We start from the raw sequence: 21,200 nt of genomic DNA on the forward strand, positions 1-21,200 counted from the left end.
AACGAGTAATGCCTGTAAGAGCAAGCAATTTTACGGTAATTCGAAGAAATATCATTATCCTACGAAGGCTAAGAATCCCATGATTATCAACTAGCTATTATAAGCTGAGCAAATGAATTTCCTTTAAAATAGGTTTAAAACATAGGGAGGTTCTGACCGAGTGGGCATGCTCTGGAGCCTCTTTGCTCCTGAGATTAGAAAAACAGTCCTCTGGGCCGACTTTGAACCAGCGACCTATGGATAACTGTGAATCGTCCACTACAGTCCACCGCTCTACCAACTGAGCTACCAGAGGCTGTGCATGCTTTCTTATTCGTACTGATTGCTTTACGTCCGTCCCTGTCTTTCATTTCCACACACTGCTACTCAGCGCGGTCATATAGACGCACAGGAAATGCAGTCATCGGCTGCAGCTGCAAACATTGCCCAGATTAAGTTTTATAATGCTCGATCGTGTCAATTAAGTTAAAAAATGCAAGTAGGAAGTGTCTGAAGTATGCCAGAGTACTGCTAAGTGTATTTACGAGTCCCATGCTCCTGTCTGGTTCCATGGTGTAACGGTTAGCACTCTGGACTCTGAATCCAGCGATCCGAGTTCGAATCTCGGTGGAACCTTCGTTTAGTCTAAATTTTCTGTAATAAGCGTTTCTCGCCGAGCAAGTAGCAGCGATAGGCTCAGGGATTTAGTTTCTACGTTTGTGTAAAAAACGAGACGTCTGTGAAACTGTTGAATATTGGTGCGACTATGTGACCTATATAGCACATTAAACGAGTAATGCCTGTAAGAGCAAGCAATTTTACGGTAATTCGAAGAAATATCATTATCCTACGAAGGCTAAGAATCCCATGATTATCAACTAGCTATTATAAGCTGAGCAAATGAATTTCCTTTAAAATAGGTTTAAAACATAGGGAGGTTCTGACCGAGTGGGCATGCTCTGGAGCCTCTTTGCTCCTGAGATTAGAAAAACAGTCCTCTGGGCCGGATTTGAACCAGCGACCTATGGATAACTGTGAATCGTCCACTACAGTCCACCGCTCTACCAACTGAGCTACCAGAGGCTGTGCATGCTTTGTTATTCGTACTGATTGCTTTACGTCCGTCCCTGTCTTTCATTTCCACACACTGCTACTCAGCGCGGTCATATAGACGCACAGGAAATGCAGTCATCGGCTGCAGCTGCAAACATTGCCCAGATTAAGTTTTATAATGCTCGATCGTGTCAATTAAGTTAAAAAATGCAAGTAGGAAGTGTCTGAAGTATGCCAGAGTACTGCTAAGTGTATTTACGAGTCCCATGCTCCTGTCTGGTTCCATGGTGTAACGGTTAGCACTCTGGACTCTGAATCCAGCGATCCGAGTTCGAATCTCGGTGGAACCTTCGTTTAGTCTAAATTTTCTGTAATAAGCGTTTCTCGCCGAGCAAGTAGCAGCGATAGGCTCAGGGATTTAGTTTCTACGTTTGTGTAAAAAACGAGACGTCTGTGAAACTGTTGAATATTGGTGCGACTATGTGACCTATATAGCACATTAAACGAGTAATGCCTGTAAGAGCAAGCAATTTTACGGTAATTCGAAGAAATATCATTATCCTACGAAGGCTAAGAATCCCATGATTATCAACTAGCTATTATAAGCTGAGCAAATGAATTTCCTTTAAAATAGGTTTAAAACATAGGGAGGTTCTGACCGAGTGGGCATGCTCTGGAGCCTCTTTGCTCCTGAGATTAGAAAAACAGTCCTCTGGGCCGGATTTGAACCAGCGACCTATGGATAACTGTGAATCGTCCACTACAGTCCACCGCTCTACCAACTGAGCTACCAGAGGCTGTGCATGCTTTCTTATTCGTACTGATTGCTTTACGTCCGTCCCTGTCTTTCATTTCCACACACTGCTACTCAGCGCGGTCATATAGACGCACAGGAAATGCAGTCATCGGCTGCAGCTGCAAACATTGCCCAGATTAAGTTTTATAATGCTCGATCGTGTCAATTAAGTTAAAAAATGCAAGTAGGAAGTGTCTGAAGTATGCCAGAGTACTGCTAAGTGTATTTACGAGTCCCATGCTCCTGTCTGGTTCCATGGTGTAACGGTTAGCACTCTGGACTCTGAATCCAGCGATCCGAGTTCGAATCTCGGTGGAACCTTCGTTTAGTCTAAATTTTCTGTAATAAGCGTTTCTCGCCGAGCAAGTAGCAGCGATAGGCTCAGGGATTTAGTTTCTACGTTTGTGTAAAAAACGAGACGTCTGTGAAACTGTTGAATATTGGTGCGACTATGTGACCTATATAGCACATTAAACGAGTAATGCCTGTAAGAGCAAGCAATTTTACGGTAATTCGAAGAAATATCATTATCCTACGAAGGCTAAGAATCCCATGATTATCAACTAGCTATTATAAGCTGAGCAAATGAATTTCCTTTAAAATAGGTTTAAAACATAGGGAGGTTCTGACCGAGTGGGCATGCTCTGGAGCCTCTTTGCTCCTGAGATTAGAAAAACAGTCCTCTGGGCCGGATTTGAACCAGCGACCTATGGATAACTGTGAATCGTCCACTACAGTCCACCGCTCTACCAACTGAGCTACCAGAGGCTGTGCATGCTTTCTTATTCGTACTAATTGCTTTACGTCCGTCCCTGTCTTTCATTTCCACACACTGCTACTCAGCGCGGTCATATAGACGCACAGGAAATGCAGTCATCGGCTGCAGCTGCAAACATTGCCCAGATTAAGTTTTATAATGCTCGATCGTGTCAATTAAGTTAAAAAATGCAAGTAGGAAGTGTCTGAAGTATGCCAGAGTACTGCTAAGTGTATTTACGAGTCCCATGCTCCTGTCTGGTTCCATGGTGTAACGGTTAGCACTCTGGACTCTGAATCCAGCGATCCGAGTTCGAATCTCGGTGGAACCTTCGTTTAGTCTAAATTTTCTGTAATAAGCGTTTCTCGCCGAGCAAGTAGCAGCGATAGGCTCAGGGATTTAGTTTCTACGTTTGTGTAAAAAACGAGACGTCTGTGAAACTGTTGAATATTGGTGCGACTATGTGACCTATATAGCACATTAAACGAGTAATGCCTGTAAGAGCAAGCAATTTTACGGTAATTCGAAGAAATATCATTATCCTACGAAGGCTAAGAATCCCATGATTATCAACTAGCTATTATAAGCTGAGCAAATGAATTTCCTTTAAAATAGGTTTAAAACATAGGGAGGTTCTGACCGAGTGGGCATGCTCTGGAGCCTCTTTGCTCCTGAGATTAGAAAAACAGTCCTCTGGGCCGGATTTGAACCAGCGACCTATGGATAACTGTGAATCGTCCACTACAGTCCACCGCTCTACCAACTGAGCTACCAGAGGCTGTGCATGCTTTCTTATTCGTACTGATTGCTTTACGTCCGTCCCTGTCTTTCATTTCCACACACTGCTACTCAGCGCGGTCATATAGACGCACAGGAAATGCAGTCATCGGCTGCAGCTGCAAACATTGCCCAGATTAAGTTTTATAATGCTCGATCGTGTCAATTAAGTTAAAAAATGCAAGTAGGAAGTGTCTGAAGTATGCCAGAGTACTGCTAAGTGTATTTACGAGTCCCATGCTCCTGTCTGGTTCCATGGTGTAACGGTTAGCACTCTGGACTGTGAATCCAGCGATCCGAGTTCGAATCTCGGTGGAACCTTCGTTTAGTCTAAATTTTCTGTAATAAGCGTTTCTCGCCGAGCAAGTAGCAGCGATAGGCTCAGGGATTTAGTTTCTACGTTTGTGTAAAAAACGAGACGTCTGTGAAACTGTTGAATATTGGTGCGACTATGTGACCTATATAGCACATTAAACGAGTAATGCCTGTAAGAGCAAGCAATTTTACGGTAATTCGAAGAAATATCATTATCCTACGAAGGCTAAGAATCCCATGATTATCAACTAGCTATTATAAGCTGAGCAAATGAATTTCCTTTAAAATAGGTTTAAAACATAGGGAGGTTCTGACCGAGTGGGCATGCTCTGGAGCCTCTTTGCTCCTGAGATTAGAAAAACAGTCCTCTGGGCCGGATTTGAACCAGCGACCTATGGATAACTGTGAATCGTCCACTACAGTCCACCGCTCTACCAACTGAGCTACCAGAGGCTGTGCATGCTTTCTTATTCGTACTAATTGCTTTACGTCCGTCCCTGTCTTTCATTTCCACACACTGCTACTCAGCGCGGTCATATAGACGCACAGGAAATGCAGTCATCGGCTGCAGCTGCAAACATTGCCCAGATTAAGTTTTATAATGCTCGATCGTGTCAATTAAGTTAAAAAATGCAAGTAGGAAGTGTCTGAAGTATGCCAGAGTACTGCTAAGTGTATTTACGAGTCCCATGCTCCTGTCTGGTTCCATGGTGTAACGGTTAGCACTCTGGACTCTGAATCCAGCGATCCGAGTTCGAATCTCGGTGGAACCTTCGTTTAGTCTAAATTTTCTGTAATAAGCGTTTCTCGCCGAGCAAGTAGCAGCGATAGGCTCAGGGATTTAGTTTCTACGTTTGTGTAAAAAACGAGACGTCTGTGAAACTGTTGAATATTGGTGCGACTATGTGACCTATATAGCACATTAAACGAGTAATGCCTGTAAGAGCAAGCAATTTTACGGTAATTCGAAGAAATATCATTATCCTACGAAGGCTAAGAATCCCATGATTATCAACTAGCTATTATAAGCTGAGCAAATGAATTTCCTTTAAAATAGGTTTAAAACATAGGGAGGTTCTGACCGAGTGGGCATGCTCTGGAGCCTCTTTGCTCCTGAGATTAGAAAAACAGTCCTCTGGGCCGGATTTGAACCAGCGACCTATGGATAACTGTGAATCGTCCACTACAGTCCACCGCTCTACCAACTGAGCTACCAGAGGCTGTGCATGCTTTCTTATTCGTACTGATTGCTTTACGTCCGTCCCTGTCTTTCATTTCCACACACTGCTACTCAGCGCGGTCATATAGACGCACAGGAAATGCAGTCATCGGCTGCAGCTGCAAACATTGCCCAGATTAAGTTTTATAATGCTCGATCGTGTCAATTAAGTTAAAAAATGCAAGTAGGAAGTGTCTGAAGTATGCCAGAGTACTGCTAAGTGTATTTACGAGTCCCATGCTCCTGTCTGGTTCCATGGTGTAACGGTTAGCACTCTGGACTCTGAATCCAGCGATCCGAGTTCGAATCTCGGTGGAACGTTCGTTTAGTCTAAATTTTCTGTAATAAGCGTTTCTCGCCGAGCAAGTAGCAGCGATAGGCTCAGGGATTTAGTTTCTACGTTTGTGTAAAAAACGAGACGTCTGTGAAACTGTTGAATATTGGTGCGACTATGTGACCTATATAGCACATTAAACGAGTAATGCCTGTAAGAGCAAGCAATTTTACGGTAATTCGAAGAAATATCATTATCCTACGAAGGCTAAGAATCCCATGATTATCAACTAGCTATTATAAGCTGAGCAAATGAATTTCCTTTAAAATAGGTTTAAAACATAGGGAGGTTCTGACCGAGTGGGCATGCTCTGGAGCCTCTTTGCTCCTGAGATTAGAAAAACAGTCCTCTGGGCCGGATTTGAACCAGCGACCTATGGATAACTGTGAATCGTCCACTACAGTCCACCGCTCTACCAACTGAGCTACCAGAGGCTGTGCATGCTTTCTTATTCGTACTGATTACTTTACGTCCGTCCCTGTCTTTCATTTCCACACACTGCTACTCAGCGCGGTCATATAGACGCACAGGAAATGCAGTCATCGGCTGCAGCTGCAAACATTGCCCAGATTAAGTTTTATAATGCTCGATCGTGTCAATTAAGTTAAAAAATGCAAGTAGGAAGTGTCTGAAGTATGCCAGAGTACTGCTAAGTGTATTTACGAGTCCCATGCTCCTGTCTGGTTCCATGGTGTAACGGTTAGCACTCTGGACTCTGAATCCAGCGATCCGAGTTCGAATCTCGGTGGAACCTTCGTTTAGTCTAAATTTTCTGTAATAAGCGTTTCTCGCCGAGCAAGTAGCAGCGATAGGCTCAGGGATTTAGTTTCTACGTTTGTGTAAAAAACGAGACGTCTGTGAAACTGTTGAATATTGGTGCGACTATGTGACCTATATAGCACATTAAACGAGTAATGCCTGTAAGAGCAAGCAATTTTACGGTAATTCGAAGAAATATCATTATCCTACGAAGGCTAAGAATCCCATGATTATCAACTAGCTATTATAAGCTGAGCAAATGAATTTCCTTTAAAATAGGTTTAAAACATAGGGAGGTTCTGACCGAGTGGGCATGCTCTGGAGCCTCTTTGCTCCTGAGATTAGAAAAACAGTCCTCTGGGCCGGATTTGAACCAGCGACCTATGGATAACTGTGAATCGTCCACTACAGTCCACCGCTCTACCAACTGAGCTACCAGAGGCTGTGCATGCTTTCTTATTCGTACTGATTGCTTTACGTCCGTCCCTGTCTTTCATTTCCACACACTGCTACTCAGCGCGGTCATATAGACGCACAGGAAATGCAGTCATCGGCTGCAGCTGCAAACATTGCCCAGATTAAGTTTTATAATGCTCGATCGTGTCAATTAAGTTAAAAAATGCAAGTAGGAAGTGTCTGAAGTATGCCAGAGTACTGCTAAGTGTATTTACGAGTCCCATGCTCCTGTCTGGTTCCATGGTGTAACGGTTAGCACTCTGGACTCTGAATCCAGCGATCCGAGTTCGAATCTCGGTGGAACCTTCGTTTAGTCTAAATTTTCTGTAATAAGCGTTTCTCGCCGAGCAAGTAGCAGCGATAGGCTCAGGGATTTAGTTTCTACGTTTGTGTAAAAAACGAGACGTCTGTGAAACTGTTGAATATTGGTGCGACTATGTGACCTATATAGCACATTAAACGAGTAATGCCTGTAAGAGCAAGCAATTTTACGGTAATTCGAAGAAATATCATTATCCTACGAAGGCTAAGAATCCCATGATTATCAACTAGCTATTATAAGCTGAGCAAATGAATTTCCTTTAAAATAGGTTTAAAACATAGGGAGGTTCTGACCGAGTGGGCATGCTCTGGAGCCTCTTTGCTCCTGAGATTAGAAAAACAGTCCTCTGGGCCGGATTTGAACCAGCGACCTATGGATAACTGTGAATCGTCCACTACAGTCCACCGCTCTACCAACTGAGCTACCAGAGGCTGTGCATGCTTTCTTATTCGTACTGATTGCTTTACGTCCGTCCCTGTCTTTCATTTCCACACACTGCTACTCAGCGCGGTCATATAGACGCACAGGAAATGCAGTCATCGGCTGCAGCTGCAAACATTGCCCAGATTAAGTTTTATAATGCTCGATCGTGTCAATTAAGTTAAAAAATGCAAGTAGGAAGTGTCTGAAGTATGCCAGAGTACTGCTAAGTGTATTTACGAGTCCCATGCTCCTGTCTGGTTCCATGGTGTAACGGTTAGCACTCTGGACTCTGAATCCAGCGATCCGAGTTCGAATCTCGGTGGAACCTTCGTTTAGTCTAAATTTTCTGTAATAAGCGTTTCTCGCCGAGCAAGTAGCAGCGATAGGCTCAGGGATTTAGTTTCTACGTTTGTGTAAAAAACGAGACGTCTGTGAAACTGTTGAATATTGGTGCGACTATGTGACCTATATAGCACATTAAACGAGTAATGCCTGTAAGAGCAAGCAATTTTACGGTAATTCGAAGAAATATCATTATCCTACGAAGGCTAAGAATCCCATGATTATCAACTAGCTATTATAAGCTGAGCAAATGAATTTCCTTTAAAATAGGTTTAAAACATAGGGAGGTTCTGACCGAGTGGGCATGCTCTGGAGCCTCTTTGCTCCTGAGATTAGAAAAACAGTCCTCTGGGCCGGATTTGAACCAGCGACCTATGGATAACTGTGAATCGTCCACTACAGTCCACCGCTCTACCAACTGAGCTACCAGAGGCTGTGCATGCTTTCTTATTCGTACTGATTGCTTTACGTCCGTCCCTGTCTTTCATTTCCACACACTGCTACTCAGCGCGGTCATATAGACGCACAGGAAATGCAGTCATCGGCTGCAGCTGCAAACATTGCCCAGATTAAGTTTTATAATGCTCGATCGTGTCAATTAAGTTAAAAAATGCAAGTAGGAAGTGTCTGAAGTATGCCAGAGTACTGCTAAGTGTATTTACGAGTCCCATGCTCCTGTCTGGTTCCATGGTGTAACGGTTAGCACTCTGGACTCTGAATCCAGCGATCCGAGTTCGAATCTCGGTGGAACCTTCGTTTAGTCTAAATTTTCTGTAATAAGCGTTTCTCGCCGAGCAAGTAGCAGCGATAGGCTCAGGGATTTAGTTTCTACGTTTGTGTAAAAAACGAGACGTCTGTGAAACTGTTGAATATTGGTGCGACTATGTGACCTATATAGCACATTAAACGAGTAATGCCTGTAAGAGCAAGCAATTTTACGGTAATTCGAAGAAATATCATTATCCTACGAAGGCTAAGAATCCCATGATTATCAACTAGCTATTATAAGCTGAGCAAATGAATTTCCTTTAAAATAGGTTTAAAACATAGGGAGGTTCTGACCGAGTGGGCATGCTCTGGAGCCTCTTTGCTCCTGAGATTAGAAAAACAGTCCTCTGGGCCGGATTTGAACCAGCGACCTATGGATAACTGTGAATCGTCCACTACAGTCCACCGCTCTACCAACTGAGCTACCAGAGGCTGTGCATGCTTTCTTATTCGTACTGATTGCTTTACGTCCGTCCCTGTCTTTCATTTCCACACACTGCTACTCAGCGCGGTCATATAGACGCACAGGAAATGCAGTCATCGGCTGCAGCTGCAAACATTGCCCAGATTAAGTTTTATAATGCTCGATCGTGTCAATTAAGTTAAAAAATGCAAGTAGGAAGTGTCTGAAGTATGCCAGAGTACTGCTAAGTGTATTTACGAGTCCCATGCTCCTGTCTGGTTCCATGGTGTAACGGTTAGCACTCTGGACTCTGAATCCAGCGATCCGAGTTCGAATCTCGGTGGAACCTTCGTTTAGTCTAAATTTTCTGTAATAAGCGTTTCTCGCCGAGCAAGTAGCAGCGATAGGCTCAGGGATTTAGTTTCTACGTTTGTGTAAAAAACGAGACGTCTGTGAAACTGTTGAATATTGGTGCGACTATGTGACCTATATAGCACATTAAACGAGTAATGCCTGTAAGAGCAAGCAATTTTACGGTAATTCGAAGAAATATCATTATCCTACGAAGGCTAAGAATCCCATGATTATCAACTAGCTATTATAAGCTGAGCAAATGAATTTCCTTTAAAATAGGTTTAAAACATAGGGAGGTTCTGACCGAGTGGGCATGCTCTGGAGCCTCTTTGCTCCTGAGATTAGAAAAACAGTCCTCTGGGCCGGATTTGAACCAGCGACCTATGGATAACTGTGAATCGTCCACTACAGTCCACCGCTCTACCAACTGAGCTACCAGAGGCTGTGCATGCTTTCTTATTCGTACTGATTGCTTTACGTCCGTCCCTGTCTTTCATTTCCACACACTGCTACTCAGCGCGGTCATATAGACGCACAGGAAATGCAGTCATCGGCTGCAGCTGCAAACATTGCCCAGATTAAGTTTTATAATGCTCGATCGTGTCAATTAAGTTAAAAAATGCAAGTAGGAAGTGTCTGAAGTATGCCAGAGTACTGCTAAGTGTATTTACGAGTCCCATGCTCCTGTCTGGTTCCATGGTGTAACGGTTAGCACTCTGGACTCTGAATCCAGCGATCCGAGTTCGAATCTCGGTGGAACCTTCGTTTAGTCTAAATTTTCTGTAATAAGCGTTTCTCGCCGAGCAAGTAGCAGCGATAGGCTCAGGGATTTAGTTTCTACGTTTGTGTAAAAAACGAGACGTCTGTGAAACTGTTGAATATTGGTGCGACTATGTGACCTATATAGCACATTAAACGAGTAATGCCTGTAAGAGCAAGCAATTTTACGGTAATTCGAAGAAATATCATTATCCTACGAAGGCTAAGAATCCCATGATTATCAACTAGCTATTATAAGCTGAGCAAATGAATTTCCTTTAAAATAGGTTTAAAACATAGGGAGGTTCTGACCGAGTGGGCATGCTCTGGAGCCTCTTTGCTCCTGAGATTAGAAAAACAGTCCTCTGGGCCGGATTTGAACCAGCGACCTATGGATAACTGTGAATCGTCCACTACAGTCCACCGCTCTACCAACTGAGCTACCAGAGGCTGTGCATGCTTTCTTATTCGTACTGATTGCTTTACGTCCGTCCCTGTCTTTCATTTCCACACACTGCTACTCAGCGCGGTCATATAGACGCACAGGAAATGCAGTCATCGGCTGCAGCTGCAAACATTGCCCAGATTAAGTTTTATAATGCTCGATCGTGTCAATTAAGTTAAAAAATGCAAGTAGGAAGTGTCTGAAGTATGCCAGAGTACTGCTAAGTGTATTTACGAGTCCCATGCTCCTGTCTGGTTCCATGGTGTAACGGTTAGCACTCTGGACTCTGAATCCAGCGATCCGAGTTCGAATCTCGGTGGAACCTTCGTTTAGTCTAAATTTTCTGTAATAAGCGTTTCTCGCCGAGCAAGTAGCAGCGATAGGCTCAGGGATTTAGTTTCTACGTTTGTGTAAAAAACGAGACGTCTGTGAAACTGTTGAATATTGGTGCGACTATGTGACCTATATAGCACATTAAACGAGTAATGCCTGTAAGAGCAAGCAATTTTACGGTAATTCGAAGAAATATCATTATCCTACGAAGGCTAAGAATCCCATGATTATCAACTAGCTATTATAAGCTGAGCAAATGAATTTCCTTTAAAATAGGTTTAAAACATAGGGAGGTTCTGACCGAGTGGGCATGCTCTGGAGCCTCTTTGCTCCTGAGATTAGAAAAACAGTCCTCTGGGCCGGATTTGAACCAGCGACCTATGGATAACTGTGAATCGTCCACTACAGTCCACCGCTCTACCAACTGAGCTACCAGAGGCTGTGCATGCTTTCTTATTCGTACTGATTGCTTTACGTCCGTCCCTGTCTTTCATTTCCACACACTGCTACTCAGCGCGGTCATATAGACGCACAGGAAATGCAGTCATCGGCTGCAGCTGCAAACATTGCCCAGATTAAGTTTTATAATGCTCGATCGTGTCAATTAAGTTAAAAAATGCAAGTAGGAAGTGTCTGAAGTATGCCAGAGTACTGCTAAGTGTATTTACGAGTCCCATGCTCCTGTCTGGTTCCATGGTGTAACGGTTAGCACTCTGGACTCTGAATCCAGCGATCCGAGTTCGAATCTCGGTGGAACCTTCGTTTAGTCTAAATTTTCTGTAATAAGCGTTTCTCGCCGAGCAAGTAGCAGCGATAGGCTCAGGGATTTAGTTTCTACGTTTGTGTAAAAAACGAGACGTCTGTGAAACTGTTGAATATTGGTGCGACTATGTGACCTATATAGCACATTAAACGAGTAATGCCTGTAAGAGCAAGCAATTTTACGGTAATTCGAAGAAATATCATTATCCTACGAAGGCTAAGAATCCCATGATTATCAACTAGCTATTATAAGCTGAGCAAATGAATTTCCTTTAAAATAGGTTTAAAACATAGGGAGGTTCTGACCGAGTGGGCATGTTCTGGAGCCTCTTTGCTCCTGAGATTAGAAAAACAGTCCTCTGGGCCGGATTTGAACCAGCGACCTATGGATAACTGTGAATCGTCCACTACAGTCCACCGCTCTACCAACTGAGCTACCAGAGGCTGTGCATGCTTTCTTATTCGTACTGATTGCTTTACGTCCGTCCCTGTCTTTCATTTCCACACACTGCTACTCAGCGCGGTCATATAGACGCACAGGAAATGCAGTCATCGGCTGCAGCTGCAAACATTGCCCAGATTAAGTTTTATAATGCTCGATCGTGTCAATTAAGTTAAAAAATGCAAGTAGGAAGTGTCTGAAGTATGCCAGAGTACTGCTAAGTGTATTTACGAGTCCCATGCTCCTGTCTGGTTCCATGGTGTAACGGTTAGCACTCTGGACTCTGAATCCAGCGATCCGAGTTCGAATCTCGGTGGAACCTTCGTTTAGTCTAAATTTTCTGTAATAAGCGTTTCTCGCCGAGCAAGTAGCAGCGATAGGCTCAGGGATTTAGTTTCTACGTTTGTGTAAAAAACGAGACGTCTGTGAAACTGTTGAATATTGGTGCGACTATGTGACCTATATAGCACATTAAACGAGTAATGCCTGTAAGAGCAAGCAATTTTACGGTAATTCGAAGAAATATCATTATCCTACGAAGGCTAAGAATCCCATGATTATCAACTAGCTATTATAAGCTGAGCAAATGAATTTCCTTTAAAATAGGTTTAAAACATAGGGAGGTTCTGACCGAGTGGGCATGCTCTGGAGCCTCTTTGCTCCTGAGATTAGAAAAACAGTCCTCTGGGCCGGATTTGAACCAGCGACCTATGGATAACTGTGAATCGTCCACTACAGTCCACCGCTCTACCAACTGAGCTACCAGAGGCTGTGCATGCTTTCTTATTCGTACTGATTGCTTTACGTCCGTCCCTGTCTTTCATTTCCACACACTGCTACTCAGCGCGGTCATATAGACGCACAGGAAATGCAGTCATCGGCTGCAGCTGCAAACATTGCCCAGATTAAGTTTTATAATGCTCGATCGTGTCAATTAAGTTAAAAAATGCAAGTAGGAAGTGTCTGAAGTATGCCAGAGTACTGCTAAGTGTATTTACGAGTCCCATGCTCCTGTCTGGTTCCATGGTGTAACGGTTAGCACTCTGGACTCTGAATCCAGCGATCCGAGTTCGAATCTCGGTGGAACCTTCGTTTAGTCTAAATTTTCTGTAATAAGCGTTTCTCGCCGAGCAAGTAGCAGCGATAGGCTCAGGGATTTAGTTTCTACGTTTGTGTAAAAAACGAGACGTCTGTGAAACTGTTGAATATTGGTGCGACTATGTGACCTATATAGCACATTAAACGAGTAATGCCTGTAAGAGCAAGCAATTTTACGGTAATTCGAAGAAATATCATTATCCTACGAAGGCTAAGAATCCCATGATTATCAACTAGCTATTATAAGCTGAGCAAATGAATTTCCTTTAAAATAGGTTTAAAACATAGGGAGGTTCTGACCGAGTGGGCATGCTCTGGAGCCTCTTTGCTCCTGAGATTAGAAAAACAGTCCTCTGGGCCGGATTTGAACCAGCGACCTATGGATAACTGTGAATCGTCCACTACAGTCCACCGCTCTACCAACTGAGCTACCAGAGGCTGTGCATGCTTTCTTATTCGTACTGATTGCTTTACGTCCGTCCCTGTCTTTCATTTCCACACACTGCTACTCAGCGCGGTCATATAGACGCACAGGAAATGCAGTCATCGGCTGCAGCTGCAAACATTGCCCAGATTAAGTTTTATAATGCTCGATCGTGTCAATTAAGTTAAAAAATGCAAGTAGGAAGTGTCTGAAGTATGCCAGAGTACTGCTAAGTGTATTTACGAGTCCCATGCTCCTGTCTGGTTCCATGGTGTAACGGTTAGCACTCTGGACTCTGAATCCAGCGATCCGAGTTCGAATCTCGGTGGAACCTTCGTTTAGTCTAAATTTTCTGTAATAAGCGTTTCTCGCCGAGCAAGTAGCAGCGATAGGCTCAGGGATTTAGTTTCTACGTTTGTGTAAAAAACGAGACGTCTGTGAAACTGTTGAATATTGGTGCGACTATGTGACCTATATAGCACATTAAACGAGTAATGCCTGTAAGAGCAAGCAATTTTACGGTAATTCGAAGAAATATCATTATCCTACGAAGGCTAAGAATCCCATGATTATCAACTAGCTATTATAAGCTGAGCAAATGAATTTCCTTTAAAATAGGTTTAAAACATAGGGAGGTTCTGACCGAGTGGGCATGCTCTGGAGCCTCTTTGCTCCTGAGATTAGAAAAACAGTCCTCTGGGCCGGATTTGAACCAGCGACCTATGGATAACTGTGAATCGTCCACTACAGTCCACCGCTCTACCAACTGAGCTACCAGAGGCTGTGCATGCTTTCTTATTCGTACTGATTGCTTTACGTCCGTCCCTGTCTTTCATTTCCACACACTGCTACTCAGCGCGGTCATATAGACGCACAGGAAATGCAGTCATCGGCTGCAGCTGCAAACATTGCCCAGATTAAGTTTTATAATGCTCGATCGTGTCAATTAAGTTAAAAAATGCAAGTAGGAAGTGTCTGAAGTATGCCAGAGTACTGCTAAGTGTATTTACGAGTCCCATGCTCCTGTCTGGTTCCATGGTGTAACGGTTAGCACTCTGGACTCTGAATCCAGCGATCCGAGTTCGAATCTCGGTGGAACCTTCGTTTAGTCTAAATTTTCTGTAATAAGCGTTTCTCGCCGAGCAAGTAGCAGCGATAGGCTCAGGGATTTAGTTTCTACGTTTGTGTAAAAAACGAGACGTCTGTGAAACTGTTGAATATTGGTGCGACTATGTGACCTATATAGCACATTAAACGAGTAATGCCTGTAAGAGCAAGCAATTTTACGGTAATTCGAAGAAATATCATTATCCTACGAAGGCTAAGAATCCCATGATTATCAACTAGCTATTATAAGCTGAGCAAATGAATTTCCTTTAAAATAGGTTTAAAACATAGGGAGGTTCTGACCGAGTGGGCATGCTCTGGAGCCTCTTTGCTCCTGAGATTAGAAAAACAGTCCTCTGGGCCGGATTTGAACCAGCGACCTATGGATAACTGTGAATCGTCCACTACAGTCCACCGCTCTACCAACTGAGCTACCAGAGGCTGTGCATGCTTTCTTATTCGTACTGATTGCTTTACGTCCGTCCCTGTCTTTCATTTCCACACACTGCTACTCAGCGCGGTCATATAGACGCACAGGAAATGCAGTCATCGGCTGCAGCTGCAAACATTGCCCAGATTAAGTTTTATAATGCTCGATCGTGTCAATTAAGTTAAAAAATGCAAGTAGGAAGTGTCTGAAGTATGCCAGAGTACTGCTAAGTGTATTTACGAGTCCCATGCTCCTGTCTGGTTCCATGGTGTAACGGTTAGCACTCTGGACTCTGAATCCAGCGATCCGAGTTCGAATCTCGGTGGAACCTTCGTTTAGTCTAAATTTTCTGTAATAAGCGTTTCTCGCCGAGCAAGTAGCAGCGATAGGCTCAGGGATTTAGTTTCTACGTTTGTGTAAAAAACGAGACGTCTGTGAAACTGTTGAATATTGGTGCGACTATGTGACCTATATAGCACATTAAACGAGTAATGCCTGTAAGAGCAAGCAATTTTACGGTAATTCGAAGAAATATCATTATCCTACGAAGGCTAAGAATCCCATGATTATCAACTAGCTATTATAAGCTGAGCAAATGAATTTCCTTTAAAATAGGTTTAAAACATAGGGAGGTTCTGACCGAGTGGGCATGCTCTGGAGCCTCTTTGCTCCTGAGATTAGAAAAACAGTCCTCTGGGCCGGATTTGAACCAGCGACCTATGGATAACTGTGAATCGTCCACTACAGTCCACCGCTCTACCAACTGAGCTACCAGAGGCTGTGCATGCTTTCTTATTCGTACTGATTGCTTTACGTCCGTCCCTGTCTTTCATTTCCACACACTGCTACTCAGCGCGGTCATATAGACGCACAGGAAATGCAGTCATCGGCTGCAGCTGCAAACATTGCCCAGATTAAGTTTTATAATGCTCGATCGTGTCAATTAAGTTAAAAAATGCAAGTAGGAAGTGTCTGAAGTATGCCAGAGTACTGCTAAGTGTATTTACGAGTCCCATGCTCCTGTCTGGTTCCATGGTGTAAATCGTAGTTCCGCCGCGGCCGCGGCCGTGTGCAGACGTGCGGTAGTGGTCGCTTCGCCTGTGCTTAAGGGCGCACGCAGCTGTTGGTACTGTAAGTACTGCTTCAAGAAAGTGATGGAAGATGAGTTGAGACGTTACACGCTACGATTTGGATTTCCGTATGGATATGTACGACCACAGGTTCACGAACTCATTGACTGGTTTTATGATCGATTAGGTCTGCGAGATGAGGAAGTTCTTGGGTTTTCGTATGATTTTCTTGCGAACGCTGTTTATGTAAAATTGATTAGTGACGATCCTTGCGTTCGTATTATGACCCTCACGGCAGGCACAGCGGATTTTGTGAATTCTAAAGGCGAAATTTGTAAAGTATCCGTTAGTCATGCTGGACTAGGGCTCCGAACCGTCCGTATATTTAATCTGCCTTTCGAAGTTAGCTTCGATAGAATTCGGCAAGCTTTGTCTCCCTACGGTAATGTGTTGCAAATTCATGCCGAGCAATGGAGGGGTTACAAACATTTCAATGTTGATAACGGCGTTCGGAATGCGAAAATTGATTTGACGAAGCACATCCCGTCCAACATTTTGGTGCAGGGGTTTCGAGCGCTGGTGATGTACGAAGGACAACCGCGAACTTGCGTAATTTGTGGTTCTACCGACCATTTAAAATCTGCTTGTCCCCGTGTCCGGGCGGGTCGCCGAGGAATGCAACATCGTCTTACACCTCTCGATGGGCACGATGGCGATCGGTTGTCTTACGCGCAGACATTGATGGTGTCGCCTACGACACACCCGACGCTCCACCAACCGCCTGCGGTGACTCCAGACGCTGGTGCGGTCATTGTAAACAACTCTGCGGCAACCCCCGACTGTCCCGTTCGTAGTGATGTCCCCGATATCGACAGCCACGCTGCACACCTGCAGGTTTCCCCGACTGTCGGCCTTCGTGCCGACCATGCAGGACCGACTCCCGTCCCTACTCCAACTACGTCCGTCGAGCTGAAACAGTTGTCGGATGGTGGCGACGGGTCCCGCGTTTCTTGCCCCCCTGACGTTGCGCCCCCCACACCCCTCCCTCTCGGCAGTGACCTATCTGAGGAAGGCTCTACACACAGTCTCTTGACGGACGTCAAAACCGTTTCTGACGGCGACGCACCTCCCCCGAGATCCGGGAAATCTAAGCGGTCGGCACGAAAGCAGAGTGAGGAGGAGATCCGCACTCTGGAAAAGAAATTGCAGCGCACTATAAAGCAGATCCGAAAAGACGGCAGTGAACGCGGCGGCGCAGATGAAATGGGTTCCGTCGCGCGCCACGTGGGGGAGGCCGATATGGAGATGCATGTCGACCGTCCGCGTTCTGAGCTGATGGATACTGGCCATCAGCATACGCCAGCTGACAAGTCTTGGGCAGACGAAAGTGAATAAACCGGACCCTTTCTATCCCCACCATGCAAGATTATAAACTTGCCACAGTTAATTTAAATAGGATCGCATCCGATGTCAAACTTAAATGCTTGACCGACTATCTATATGCCGCCGATATAGATATAGTTTTCTTTCAAGAAGTTGTGTCACCCAAGGTTGGAGAAATACCTGGGTATGATGCCATATTAAATCTTGGCACTGAGGCGGGCACTGCGATTTTATTCAAAGCTGGCATCGCTTACCACCCTACAGCGATTTTAGACACGGGACGCGGCATTGCCGCCCAATTACACGATTTGCTTCTCCTGAACGTGTACGCCCCGACAGGGTCCGCTGGCAGAAGGGACAGAAGTGATTTTTTTAGGGCTGCAGTTGTTCCCTTATTGACAAACGTGCGTCTGGAGATCATCCTGGGTGGGGATTTCAACTGCGTTTTACGCAAAGAAGATCAAAGTCCGAATTTTAATTTTTGTCCCGAGCTACTAACGTTAACCGATGGACTGCATTTACAAGATAGTTGGTGTCACCTTCGACCACACACGATGGGATATACGTATGTGAGCGCTGCTTCTTCTAGCCGTCTGGATAGGTTTTATGTTTCTCAAGATCTTTTACATACCATTCGTGATTGTGAACTTTGGCCGCTCAGTTTTAGTGACCACTCCGCATACCATATCACGCTTCGGCATGTGCGTCAGAACACCTTTTTGGGACGCGGCACGTGGCAGCTGAATGTCTCGCTGCTAGATGACGCGGACTTACGGCGTTGCCTCGTTGACACCTGGCAGCAGTGCCTCCAGAGGCAAGCTCGGTATAGGGAGCGCGTTCTTTGGTGGACGGAGTTTGTTAAGCCGCGGATTAAGAAATGTATTTGCCAGTTTGCCAGGACCAGGGCTTATTGGAGGAAACGGTCTCTAGAATTTTATTTCCTCGGTTTACGCCAGCTGTACAGCGATCCCTCTGCTTTGTCCGACAACCTGATCCGCATCAAGCGTATCAAAGCCAAAATTATTGCTTTAGTTCGTGAAGCGCTTGTTGGCAATCGGGTACGGTCGCGCTCTTCTGATGACGTCGCCCACGAGTCCGCATCGTTATTCCATCTCATACGGGAAACCAAACGTGGTAAACAAAAAATTATTGCTCATCTGAAGGATGCTGGCGGGAATCTGTACAATGAGCAGGGTGCTATCAAGACGCATGTTTTCGATTATTTTCGACAACATTATTCCGAGTCAGATACCGATCTATCGGCGGGGGACGATTTTTTAAACGACATCGCCTCCACGGTCGATCAGGATGATAACGCTGCTCTCATGGCCAATGTCACAAACTCTGAAGTTAAGTCCATCCTTGCGTGCGCTGCCAAGAACAAAGCCGCCGGCTTAGACGGCTTGCCGGTCGAATTTTATTCACGGTTCTGGGATGTGATCGGCGACGAATTGACCGCCATGTATAACGAACTGTTATCGCATGCTGCCTTCCCCCCGCAGTTCACGGAAGGAATGGTTGTCCTGGTTCCTAAAACATCCAATCCGACTATGTTAAATGACTTTCGGCCAATTACGTTGCTTAACTCCGATTTTAAGATCTTGACTAGGATTATAAACACCAGGCTTAAAGTACTTCTTGGCAAAGTACTTGGCCCTTATCAGACGAGTGCAGTCAGTGGTCGATCGATGTTAAATGCCCTGTGTGAATATCGCGACCTGACTTATTTAACTTGGATTACCAACACTGATTTGGCGTTATTGTTTCTCGACTTTGATAAGGCGTTTGATAGAGTTAATCACGGCTTTCTATTGCGCACAATGAGTCAGATGGGATTCAACCAGCGGTTTCGGCAGCTTATTCAGAAATGTATCTGCGGAACGTCTTCACGCGTGAAGGTTAACGGCCAGTTAACCGCCCCCGTGCCCATACGACAGGCAGTGCGACAAGGGTGCCCCCTTTCTATGACGCTATTCTCGATCGCTATAGAGCCACTTCTTAAAAAGTTTTACGTAACTTTACACGGGTTGCAAACGTTAAACACAAAAACGGTTTGCCACGCCTATGCCGACGATATCAGTGTGCTTATTACTAACACCGCAGAGCTGGGGTCAGTTCGTCGGATTGTCCATCAGTACTCTGTCGCTTGTGGCGCTAGACTTAATGAGCGAAAGTCCAAAATCATGCCGTTCGGTCGCAACCCCCACTCCATCGATATTTCTTGGTTGGACAAGACCGAAGACCTGTGGCATCTCGGCCTGGTTATATCACCGAACCCCCAGACCATGCTCCACGTGAATTGGGAACGCAAGCTTACCATCTTACGTGCGGTGATCAAAGAACATAACATGCGGTCTTTAGACCGGATGCAGCGGGCACAGTTTATTAATAGTTACGTTTTCAGTAAGCTCTATCACACTGCCGCTGTTTTACCAATCCCGACAGCCATTGCGAAAAAAATTTTAGCACTTGCTTGCTGGTATGTCTGGCGAGGGAACATCTTTAAAGTTTCCTTTAAAGCTACCTCGTTACTTCGTTCCCGAGGTGGCTTAGGCGTCAAAGACGTTGAATCCCAATGTGTGGCGACTTTTTTAACTCGTACTTCCCGCATACTACACAGTAACCCAAATAGTCTCACGGAACGGCTTTTCAACACCTTACGTCCAAAGGATATGTCTGCGCCAACGCCTGTGGGACACATTCATCCTGAGCTTGGCTATATCCGGCGGTATTATGTGGAGCTCAGCTATGTTCAGGACAACCCGCATCCGTTCAACACGGCGGCGACCTATCGTGCTCTTACTAAACGGCAGCTGGATAACCCAATTGAGAAGAAATATTTAGGCAAAAACTGGAGAAATGTATGGAAGAACATTAGTTATCCGCTCCTTCGCTCCAGAGTTCGATCTGTTTGGTATGACGCTGTCAATGAGGTGATTCCCACTGGCGAGAAATTGCACAGAATCAAGCTGCGGCCCACCCCGTTTTGTGAGAAGTGTAACTTAGTGGAAACGCTGCCGCATCTTTTCCACTGCCGGGATCAAACACAAATATGGCAGTGGACACGAAAGAAACTCGCTGTCATTAATAGGACGTCGGATTCTTCCATTCAACTTTATGACGCGCTCCAACCAGACTGGCAGCTTTATCCTCAATCTAAGAATAATAGTTATGTCTGGCTCATGGGCCAGTTCGTCTATTACATGCTCGTCCATAAAACGCCAACGCTACACGATTATCAGATGTACCTCATCGAAGAGTACTATGCGATTAAGAAATTGCGACAGTATCAAGACCAGTTTCAAAATTTTCTCACTATTGCTTTAAGTGATGGCAGAATTTAAGTTTACAGATCCATTGGACGGATTTTTTTTTCACTTATTTGTTATACTGTTATTGTTTCCATGGATATGGTCTGCTCCGCACCATCAGCTGTGGGTGATTTGCATCATGGGTCAAACGGCGGTACTGAGTGCACAGTGCACTCGGCCTCGAACATTTACTTGTTTTTTGGAGTTCCTTTTCATTTTCAAATGACAGCACTTTACTTTTGGTTCCGCAGAGCGACACCCAGAAGAGGCTCCTCATTTGTTTACTTTCATTTCGCATTATTTTTCATCAAAGCTGCACGCAGATTTAGTACGAACCAGGAGTTTCCAGCAGCTTCTATTCCTCCTATCAAGAGGCTTTACAATACGGGAAATGGTTGTTTGGCATGTCCCTGCTCTATGGTGTCACCACGTTACCAGCGCGCATCTTCCAATGCATGGCATGCTCAGGGTTTTGAGAAGCAGCAATACACACTCACCCATCGGGAAACCGAATGCACAATACTTATTAACGACATGGAAACTGAGAAAATTCTTTCTACGCGAAGACCAACTTTGAGT

The 21,200-nt window shown here is 44.8% G+C and overlaps 41 non-coding genes across 41 annotated transcripts; 20 read left to right on the top strand and 21 right to left on the bottom strand.

Moving 5' to 3' along the window:
• Positions 1-206: 206 nt before the first annotated feature.
• Positions 207-295, bottom strand: Trnay-gua (transfer RNA tyrosine (anticodon GUA)). The gene is given in 2 exon segments: positions 207-242; positions 259-295. It is a non-coding gene; the product is annotated as a tRNA-Tyr (tRNA).
• A 248-nt stretch (positions 296-543) lies between these two features.
• Positions 544-615, top strand: Trnaq-cug (transfer RNA glutamine (anticodon CUG)). Its single transcript has one exon. It is a non-coding gene; the product is annotated as a tRNA-Gln (tRNA).
• Positions 616-973: 358 nt separating this feature from the next.
• Trnay-gua (transfer RNA tyrosine (anticodon GUA)) lies at positions 974-1,062 on the bottom strand. The gene is given in 2 exon segments: positions 974-1,009; positions 1,026-1,062. It is a non-coding gene; the product is annotated as a tRNA-Tyr (tRNA).
• Positions 1,063-1,310: 248 nt separating this feature from the next.
• On the top strand, positions 1,311-1,382 carry Trnaq-cug (transfer RNA glutamine (anticodon CUG)). Its single transcript has one exon. It is a non-coding gene; the product is annotated as a tRNA-Gln (tRNA).
• A 358-nt stretch (positions 1,383-1,740) lies between these two features.
• Positions 1,741-1,829, bottom strand: Trnay-gua (transfer RNA tyrosine (anticodon GUA)). Its single transcript is given in 2 exon segments — positions 1,741-1,776; positions 1,793-1,829. It is a non-coding gene; the product is annotated as a tRNA-Tyr (tRNA).
• A 248-nt stretch (positions 1,830-2,077) lies between these two features.
• Trnaq-cug (transfer RNA glutamine (anticodon CUG)) lies at positions 2,078-2,149 on the top strand. Its single transcript has one exon. It is a non-coding gene; the product is annotated as a tRNA-Gln (tRNA).
• Positions 2,150-2,507: 358 nt separating this feature from the next.
• On the bottom strand, positions 2,508-2,596 carry Trnay-gua (transfer RNA tyrosine (anticodon GUA)). The gene is given in 2 exon segments: positions 2,508-2,543; positions 2,560-2,596. It is a non-coding gene; the product is annotated as a tRNA-Tyr (tRNA).
• Positions 2,597-2,844: 248 nt separating this feature from the next.
• Positions 2,845-2,916, top strand: Trnaq-cug (transfer RNA glutamine (anticodon CUG)). The gene has a single exon. It is a non-coding gene; the product is annotated as a tRNA-Gln (tRNA).
• Positions 2,917-3,274: 358 nt separating this feature from the next.
• Trnay-gua (transfer RNA tyrosine (anticodon GUA)) lies at positions 3,275-3,363 on the bottom strand. Its single transcript is given in 2 exon segments — positions 3,275-3,310; positions 3,327-3,363. It is a non-coding gene; the product is annotated as a tRNA-Tyr (tRNA).
• A 248-nt stretch (positions 3,364-3,611) lies between these two features.
• Trnah-gug (transfer RNA histidin (anticodon GUG)) lies at positions 3,612-3,683 on the top strand. Its single transcript has one exon. It is a non-coding gene; the product is annotated as a tRNA-His (tRNA).
• A 358-nt stretch (positions 3,684-4,041) lies between these two features.
• Trnay-gua (transfer RNA tyrosine (anticodon GUA)) lies at positions 4,042-4,130 on the bottom strand. Its single transcript is given in 2 exon segments — positions 4,042-4,077; positions 4,094-4,130. It is a non-coding gene; the product is annotated as a tRNA-Tyr (tRNA).
• A 248-nt stretch (positions 4,131-4,378) lies between these two features.
• Trnaq-cug (transfer RNA glutamine (anticodon CUG)) lies at positions 4,379-4,450 on the top strand. The gene has a single exon. It is a non-coding gene; the product is annotated as a tRNA-Gln (tRNA).
• Positions 4,451-4,808: 358 nt separating this feature from the next.
• Trnay-gua (transfer RNA tyrosine (anticodon GUA)) lies at positions 4,809-4,897 on the bottom strand. Its single transcript is given in 2 exon segments — positions 4,809-4,844; positions 4,861-4,897. It is a non-coding gene; the product is annotated as a tRNA-Tyr (tRNA).
• A 248-nt stretch (positions 4,898-5,145) lies between these two features.
• On the top strand, positions 5,146-5,220 carry Trnaq-cug (transfer RNA glutamine (anticodon CUG)). The gene has a single exon. It is a non-coding gene; the product is annotated as a tRNA-Gln (tRNA).
• Positions 5,221-5,575: 355 nt separating this feature from the next.
• On the bottom strand, positions 5,576-5,664 carry Trnay-gua (transfer RNA tyrosine (anticodon GUA)). Its single transcript is given in 2 exon segments — positions 5,576-5,611; positions 5,628-5,664. It is a non-coding gene; the product is annotated as a tRNA-Tyr (tRNA).
• A 248-nt stretch (positions 5,665-5,912) lies between these two features.
• Positions 5,913-5,984, top strand: Trnaq-cug (transfer RNA glutamine (anticodon CUG)). The gene has a single exon. It is a non-coding gene; the product is annotated as a tRNA-Gln (tRNA).
• A 358-nt stretch (positions 5,985-6,342) lies between these two features.
• Trnay-gua (transfer RNA tyrosine (anticodon GUA)) lies at positions 6,343-6,431 on the bottom strand. Its single transcript is given in 2 exon segments — positions 6,343-6,378; positions 6,395-6,431. It is a non-coding gene; the product is annotated as a tRNA-Tyr (tRNA).
• A 248-nt stretch (positions 6,432-6,679) lies between these two features.
• On the top strand, positions 6,680-6,751 carry Trnaq-cug (transfer RNA glutamine (anticodon CUG)). Its single transcript has one exon. It is a non-coding gene; the product is annotated as a tRNA-Gln (tRNA).
• Positions 6,752-7,109: 358 nt separating this feature from the next.
• Positions 7,110-7,198, bottom strand: Trnay-gua (transfer RNA tyrosine (anticodon GUA)). The gene is given in 2 exon segments: positions 7,110-7,145; positions 7,162-7,198. It is a non-coding gene; the product is annotated as a tRNA-Tyr (tRNA).
• A 248-nt stretch (positions 7,199-7,446) lies between these two features.
• Trnaq-cug (transfer RNA glutamine (anticodon CUG)) lies at positions 7,447-7,518 on the top strand. Its single transcript has one exon. It is a non-coding gene; the product is annotated as a tRNA-Gln (tRNA).
• Positions 7,519-7,876: 358 nt separating this feature from the next.
• On the bottom strand, positions 7,877-7,965 carry Trnay-gua (transfer RNA tyrosine (anticodon GUA)). The gene is given in 2 exon segments: positions 7,877-7,912; positions 7,929-7,965. It is a non-coding gene; the product is annotated as a tRNA-Tyr (tRNA).
• A 248-nt stretch (positions 7,966-8,213) lies between these two features.
• Positions 8,214-8,285, top strand: Trnaq-cug (transfer RNA glutamine (anticodon CUG)). The gene has a single exon. It is a non-coding gene; the product is annotated as a tRNA-Gln (tRNA).
• Positions 8,286-8,643: 358 nt separating this feature from the next.
• On the bottom strand, positions 8,644-8,732 carry Trnay-gua (transfer RNA tyrosine (anticodon GUA)). Its single transcript is given in 2 exon segments — positions 8,644-8,679; positions 8,696-8,732. It is a non-coding gene; the product is annotated as a tRNA-Tyr (tRNA).
• Positions 8,733-8,980: 248 nt separating this feature from the next.
• On the top strand, positions 8,981-9,052 carry Trnaq-cug (transfer RNA glutamine (anticodon CUG)). The gene has a single exon. It is a non-coding gene; the product is annotated as a tRNA-Gln (tRNA).
• A 358-nt stretch (positions 9,053-9,410) lies between these two features.
• Trnay-gua (transfer RNA tyrosine (anticodon GUA)) lies at positions 9,411-9,499 on the bottom strand. Its single transcript is given in 2 exon segments — positions 9,411-9,446; positions 9,463-9,499. It is a non-coding gene; the product is annotated as a tRNA-Tyr (tRNA).
• Positions 9,500-9,747: 248 nt separating this feature from the next.
• Trnaq-cug (transfer RNA glutamine (anticodon CUG)) lies at positions 9,748-9,819 on the top strand. Its single transcript has one exon. It is a non-coding gene; the product is annotated as a tRNA-Gln (tRNA).
• Positions 9,820-10,177: 358 nt separating this feature from the next.
• Trnay-gua (transfer RNA tyrosine (anticodon GUA)) lies at positions 10,178-10,266 on the bottom strand. The gene is given in 2 exon segments: positions 10,178-10,213; positions 10,230-10,266. It is a non-coding gene; the product is annotated as a tRNA-Tyr (tRNA).
• A 248-nt stretch (positions 10,267-10,514) lies between these two features.
• On the top strand, positions 10,515-10,586 carry Trnaq-cug (transfer RNA glutamine (anticodon CUG)). Its single transcript has one exon. It is a non-coding gene; the product is annotated as a tRNA-Gln (tRNA).
• Positions 10,587-10,944: 358 nt separating this feature from the next.
• On the bottom strand, positions 10,945-11,033 carry Trnay-gua (transfer RNA tyrosine (anticodon GUA)). The gene is given in 2 exon segments: positions 10,945-10,980; positions 10,997-11,033. It is a non-coding gene; the product is annotated as a tRNA-Tyr (tRNA).
• Positions 11,034-11,281: 248 nt separating this feature from the next.
• On the top strand, positions 11,282-11,353 carry Trnaq-cug (transfer RNA glutamine (anticodon CUG)). Its single transcript has one exon. It is a non-coding gene; the product is annotated as a tRNA-Gln (tRNA).
• A 358-nt stretch (positions 11,354-11,711) lies between these two features.
• Trnay-gua (transfer RNA tyrosine (anticodon GUA)) lies at positions 11,712-11,800 on the bottom strand. The gene is given in 2 exon segments: positions 11,712-11,747; positions 11,764-11,800. It is a non-coding gene; the product is annotated as a tRNA-Tyr (tRNA).
• Positions 11,801-12,048: 248 nt separating this feature from the next.
• Positions 12,049-12,120, top strand: Trnaq-cug (transfer RNA glutamine (anticodon CUG)). Its single transcript has one exon. It is a non-coding gene; the product is annotated as a tRNA-Gln (tRNA).
• Positions 12,121-12,478: 358 nt separating this feature from the next.
• On the bottom strand, positions 12,479-12,567 carry Trnay-gua (transfer RNA tyrosine (anticodon GUA)). The gene is given in 2 exon segments: positions 12,479-12,514; positions 12,531-12,567. It is a non-coding gene; the product is annotated as a tRNA-Tyr (tRNA).
• Positions 12,568-12,815: 248 nt separating this feature from the next.
• Positions 12,816-12,887, top strand: Trnaq-cug (transfer RNA glutamine (anticodon CUG)). Its single transcript has one exon. It is a non-coding gene; the product is annotated as a tRNA-Gln (tRNA).
• Positions 12,888-13,245: 358 nt separating this feature from the next.
• Trnay-gua (transfer RNA tyrosine (anticodon GUA)) lies at positions 13,246-13,334 on the bottom strand. The gene is given in 2 exon segments: positions 13,246-13,281; positions 13,298-13,334. It is a non-coding gene; the product is annotated as a tRNA-Tyr (tRNA).
• Positions 13,335-13,582: 248 nt separating this feature from the next.
• Positions 13,583-13,654, top strand: Trnaq-cug (transfer RNA glutamine (anticodon CUG)). The gene has a single exon. It is a non-coding gene; the product is annotated as a tRNA-Gln (tRNA).
• Positions 13,655-14,012: 358 nt separating this feature from the next.
• Positions 14,013-14,101, bottom strand: Trnay-gua (transfer RNA tyrosine (anticodon GUA)). Its single transcript is given in 2 exon segments — positions 14,013-14,048; positions 14,065-14,101. It is a non-coding gene; the product is annotated as a tRNA-Tyr (tRNA).
• A 248-nt stretch (positions 14,102-14,349) lies between these two features.
• On the top strand, positions 14,350-14,421 carry Trnaq-cug (transfer RNA glutamine (anticodon CUG)). Its single transcript has one exon. It is a non-coding gene; the product is annotated as a tRNA-Gln (tRNA).
• Positions 14,422-14,779: 358 nt separating this feature from the next.
• Positions 14,780-14,868, bottom strand: Trnay-gua (transfer RNA tyrosine (anticodon GUA)). Its single transcript is given in 2 exon segments — positions 14,780-14,815; positions 14,832-14,868. It is a non-coding gene; the product is annotated as a tRNA-Tyr (tRNA).
• Positions 14,869-15,116: 248 nt separating this feature from the next.
• Positions 15,117-15,188, top strand: Trnaq-cug (transfer RNA glutamine (anticodon CUG)). Its single transcript has one exon. It is a non-coding gene; the product is annotated as a tRNA-Gln (tRNA).
• A 358-nt stretch (positions 15,189-15,546) lies between these two features.
• On the bottom strand, positions 15,547-15,635 carry Trnay-gua (transfer RNA tyrosine (anticodon GUA)). Its single transcript is given in 2 exon segments — positions 15,547-15,582; positions 15,599-15,635. It is a non-coding gene; the product is annotated as a tRNA-Tyr (tRNA).
• Positions 15,636-21,200: the final 5,565 nt, after the last annotated feature.

This window comes from Schistocerca nitens, chromosome 2 (genome assembly GCF_023898315.1).
Source record: "Schistocerca nitens isolate TAMUIC-IGC-003100 chromosome 2, iqSchNite1.1, whole genome shotgun sequence".
Classification (NCBI taxonomy): domain Eukaryota; kingdom Metazoa; phylum Arthropoda; class Insecta; order Orthoptera; family Acrididae; genus Schistocerca; species Schistocerca nitens.